Raw genomic sequence first — 5,759 nt, 5'->3', positions numbered from 1 at the left:
TACTATAAGCTCTCTGCATCAGCACCTCGTCTGAAATGACATTCAATCAATCAATCATATTTATTAAACAGGAAAAGATTAAAACAATCAGGTCTGACTCAGTTCAAAACTGGTATTCAGCAGGTTCCTGCTCTGCAGAACATAAAAACACCATACAGTATACACAACACGACAGACAGCAACAATCACACACTCAAAGACAAAACAGAGATTTTACATGAAGGGGGGTCAACTGCCACATCAGTGATTACAAGTGTAAATATCTTTTAAGTGATCTGCACATTTCGTTTTGAACTGGATTTTTGTGGTTGCTGCCCTGATGTCTTGGGAGAGGTTGTTCCAAGCTTGAGTAAAAACATAAAAGAAGGATTTCTGTCCGTAAGAGTTTGTAAAGGCAGAAGTCCATTTGTGCAGGATCTGGTGGAATATTCAGATCTGAGTTTTGGGGTCTTTGCCGTAAGTGCTGCAGCAGTCTGTCCACTTAAAATGTGGTGATACAGTCTGAGTCCATGGTTTAATGAGAAGTCTCGGAATGTTAGAGCATTGGAGTGTGAGAGTGCTATGCAGTGGTGAGTCCATCCGGGGAGCCTGTGGTGAATCTTGTAGGCTCTGTTGTAAAGTCTTGCTATTGAATGTAGAAGTTCATTTGTTGTGAGTGACCAAACAGGTAGACAATATGAAACAGAAGACATAATGATTGCATGAAGGTAGGTATTGGAGACTGAAAGAGATAGATAGGGTCTGATTTTGCTGTAGACATATAGCTTTTGCTTCAGTTTTCTAGTTAGGTTTTGGACATGGTTAGTAAAGGTAAGGTGAGAATCGAGAGTAACACCTAAGTACTTATAGTTAGAGACAACTGAGAGTTTGTGGCCAGAAAAGGTGATGTAGGTGGAAAGAGGTAACTGTCTGCGTGATGAATAAAAGTACATACATTCAGTTTTCTTAGGGTGGAGTGTCAGATGATTTTCATGTAGCCAGTCATGTAAATGCTGCAGATCTGTGTTGAGTCCGTCATTAATCATGTCAGTGTTTAGACCAGACAGGAAAATAGCAGTGCCATCAGCATATAGGAGCGAGCTGGAAATTTTAAGTACAGTAGGCAGTTGGTTTATGTACAAAACAAAAAGTAAAGGACCCAGAATGCTGCCTTGTGGAACGCCCATGTCACACTCCAGCATCTGTGATGTTGCCGAGCAAATTTTTACAGTCTGAGATCTGTTATTTAAATAGGATGCAAGCATGCTTACTGCTGAGGAGGAGAAATGAAAAGAACTGAGTTTGTTTAATAAAATTTGGTGATTAACTGTGTCAAAAGCTTTGCGAAAATCTATGAATATGACTCCTGTTACATGGCCTTTGTTTAAAGATGCACGAATCTGCTCTGTTAAAAGCAGCAGTGCTGTCTGGGTTGAACGAGAAGGACGAAAGCCATGCTGGAAGTCACTAAGCATATGATTGTTTTCAAGATACATGATTAGTCGTTTATGTAATAATTTTTCCAGTAATTTGGAAAATATTGGAAGAATTGCGATTGGGCGGTAGTTGGAAACATCAGTGGGGTCGCCAGATTTGAAGACAGGGTGGATAAGGGCTGTTTTCCACATGGCAGGAAATACAGATTGTCTAATACACAGGTTTACTAAATGATGAATAAGTGGTAGACAAGTGCTGGCGTGCATTTTCAGAAAAGACATGTTCAAGTTATTTCCTTCAGGATACGGTGTCAGACGGTTTAAAAAGTGAACAAAAGGATGAAGCTCAGAGACGCAAGAATGCCCGGAATCTGCGTGAGTTTATGCACTACATCCCCCATGATGCATTGGGTTAAAGAAGTGTGGTGTGGTGCGGTGGCTGGGGGGCGCGGGACGACCGGGGATTATGCCATTTATGTTAGTTACTAAACAGTTGACCGTAGGACACCGTCAGTGAATGTGACATCCACACACAAAGAGAAAATATTTAATTAAACCTCAAGAATTGTGATGGAAAAATATTTAACAGAGATGAAAAGAAATGGAGAGAAAGAGAAAGTGCGCACGCTGGGTGAGGGGTGTCGCTGCATTTTCTGTATGCGGAAGCAAATCTGTTGCACCGCTTACCCTGCATGCGCGAACCACACGTCACTTCCGCTCTTCCCCCACTATGCGACAGTCATTTCCAAACAGTAAAACTCCTTGATCACATAAATTAATGTTTTTCTCAACAACCGAGAACTTCTCCTGATTGGATTACTGTGCGAAAAAAAGCCACAGAGTTACCGTTAAAAACGTGTTTGGTTTACCAGAGAAAATAAAGTGTTTTGAAGTGGCGCTGTATCCTCTTAGTTTAGGGAGTAAACTGCCGTCACATAAAACCGCAGAAGAAGAAAACATTTGTAGTCTGTTTGTGATCACGGCAAGATCCTAAGGTCCTGATCCTTAACGTGTCTTTTGCCTTTCGCTTTTTCAACAATAAGGGAATGTTTTTACTATGATAAACATTTTAAGTGCCATATTAACATCCTTCGAGGTTATTATTGTTGTTACCGTCCGAAGACCGGAAAATGCTTTAGCGGAAGTGACGTGTGGTTCGCGCATGCGGGAGAGCGGTGCAACCGTTTTGCTTCAGCATACCGAAAATGCAGCCGCAGGGGGGTTACACGTGCAGCAGCGCAAGAGCCAAACAGAGAGAGAGAGAAATAACGCAAAATGTAAAGAAAGTGAGAGACATTAAAAAAGAAGAAGAAACTGAAACCATTTGACTTTTATTGATAGTATGAAGGAACAGAGTTTGCAGGAAATAATTCTATGTATGTATATATATATCCTATATATATTTATGGCTCCACAACTAACCTGTCCAGACACCTGAGAACTGAGAGAATCTTCTCTAAAACAGAGCAGATCATCACTGACAGAAGAAAGCAGATTACATCCTCAAAGCTGAGACTCTTTTGTTTTTCTTAATGTTAATGTGAATAAAAGTCTTGATTTATTAGTTTTGTACAATTTAATTTTTATTTTGGGATGTAGTTGCAGAGTTTTGTGTTGTTCACTTCAAATGTGCTTAAAAGGAAAAAAGCTTAAAATGCATAAAGTTAAAAACTGAATAGTTAATAGTTCTTTTATCATTTATTCTGTACATTCTATCTGGAAGGGATAAATAACAGCATATACATAATTTACACTTTATATGAATAAAAACACATTTACATCATGGATTTTGTGCATAATCTTATCTAGTAGTTTATAATAAATTCAATATAGCAAAAACAACCTAAAAATCCATTTGGTAGCAGAAAGAGTCGCTGTTTTCAGAAAGCTAATGCAAAAGAACTGAATCTCTGAGAAGAGCCAGAATTCATCACTATTGTGGAGGGAAACCAGGAAAGACTTTTTACTTTGTCTGATAGTTTTGGAAGTATTTTTTAAAAAGCATTCATAAAAACTGATTATTTAGAAGTATTTGTTTTTAGAGTTGTTTTAATCATTCTTTTATGATTATAAAGGTAGACTGTTCTGACAAGAGCAAATTGACTAATGATACCGACAATATTTGCAGCAGAAAGTTGTAGTGGAGGGAGGTGTTGGGCTGTGTAGAAGAGGATTGAGATTGAGAAACACTGGGTTAAAGTGACAGCACCTGCAATGATGCTTCCCACTTATATTAAAAAAATGTACACTAGATTGTGGAGGGACTGTACATCAATACAGACTAACATTTTTTGACCTTTTTGGATGCTTAAATGGTTAAAGTGTACCTTGGCTCAAAAAAGTTGAAAAACACTGGAATAACCAATTTGTCAATATTAATTTACCTTACAAAAAGAAAGCAATATAAATGCTGGTCGCTACAATAAGTTAAATAAAGCATCAGTTCAGAGAGAAAGTTCATCCATTACTGCTTGTTTTGTCCAGACGATGAAGGAAAATGTGTTTTAAAGAAGCCTGCGCAGTGATATCGAACGTTTGGTCTGTCTGACCGGAACTTCTTTTTTAGGTGTGCGTTATTACTGTGCATTATCTCTATTTAATCCACACCCAGCAGCCAATCAGAATCGAGTATTCACCCGGACCATGGTATAATAAAAACTTAATTAAGAGTTGACGTTTGGAAGGCTAAAAATTGAGTCCCTCGGTTGTGTTGTGGAAGCGCTTCATCTCTGGGGATGTGACCGGCGGGAGTGCGTTCAGGGGGGCGTTTCCTCGGCCATGTGGCTCTCGGCTGGCTGTCACACACGGAGCACCCGAGTGACTTTTGAAAAGCAGAGGGAGAAAAGTGTAAAGCCAATCATGCGGCAGAGAGCAGCCACGAGATCACAGCGTGAGATCACCCAATCCCTATCGGCACGCGCCCTTCTTCACGCGCTCACGCAGGCAAGACAGGAAAATCACCAGCTGGGACAAAACGAGTTACATTTACCTGAATAACTTTTCATAATACTTTACTCCTCAAGTATAATTGCACGACAATTTGTACTTTCATCAAAGTAAATGTATAGTTACTTTTTTAGTTGGAAACATTTGTACCATTATAGAGTTACACACACACAAACACTTTCCTTAGAAAGGCTCAGTTTTAACAACACAAGTCAAAACCTGCATACTAAACAATACATAAAATGGTAAAATAAACATACAATCATATCTCACCGGCACAAGAACCCACAGTTCAGCTGCTGAAATAAGTACATTTTACAAGAAGAAAAACACAGTAGTTCTCAGATGGTTTGTGACACAGCCTGTGGATACAAACTCTTGGCCAGTCTGGATGTTCTGGCTTGTATGGACCTGTATCTTCTCCCTGATGGCAGCAGGGGAAAAAGGTGGTCGTTCAATGATTCTACTGGCTGCTTTCACCACCTGCTGGAGTGCCTGCTAGCCAGCCTTAGCGCAGCTGGAGAACCACACTAGCAATCCATATGCCAGAACACTGATGATGGCACAGTTGTAAAAATTCAACATCAAAGGTCTGGGAATGTGAGCATTCCTCAATTTCCTCAGGTAGTACAGGCACTGTTGGGCCTTCCGTATGGTTGAGATGATGTGATTCCCCAAGGAGAGGTCCTCAGTCACGGTTGTCCCCAGGAATCTGACGCTGCTCACCCTTTTCACTGCCTGGTTGCCAGCAAGGAGAGGAAAATGGTTGTTGTGACCTTTCCTGCGGAAATCCACATCAATCTCCTTGGTCTTTTTGGTGTTTAAAACCAAGTTACTGTCGTGGCACCATGACTCTAGGTGTTGCACCTCACTAGAGTTGTGGAGCACTCCTGTAATTAGCCTCATTGTTGTTGGACATGAGACCGCACTGTGCTGTCATCGGTGAACTTAACGATGAGATTAGACCCAGAGGATGAAAGGCAGTCATGGGTGAAGACAGTGTATAGCAGAGAGCTCAGAACACACCCTTGAGGGACCCCGGTGTTGACTACCAGGGTAGAGGAGGTGTTCTTGCCCACTCTGACAATCCGTGTCAGAGCTAATTTATTTAATATTTATTTATTTTTTGACAAAACACTACGTTTACTTGAGGACAATTTTGGATACTTTACCCTGCTCTGCTTATTTTCCAGCGGCTCTTTTAAGTGAGTTTACTTTACGACCTTGGGTTGATTAACCCTCAAACCAAATGCATTCATTCTCAGATTGCTTTTAAATCTGCTCCAAAGCTTGAAAAATATTCTCTCCGTTTTGTTTTTGTTTATCTTTTTATGTTCTAAATAAAACTACTTTATTCCCAATAATTCAATGAAATTACAATTTAATCTCTTCAGAAGT

Source organism: Oryzias melastigma, linkage group LG7 (assembly GCF_002922805.2).
Source record: "Oryzias melastigma strain HK-1 linkage group LG7, ASM292280v2, whole genome shotgun sequence".
NCBI lineage: Eukaryota > Metazoa > Chordata > Actinopteri > Beloniformes > Adrianichthyidae > Oryzias > Oryzias melastigma.
The sequence above is the reverse complement of the archived record's forward strand: the minus strand, read 5'-3'. Positions refer to the sequence as shown.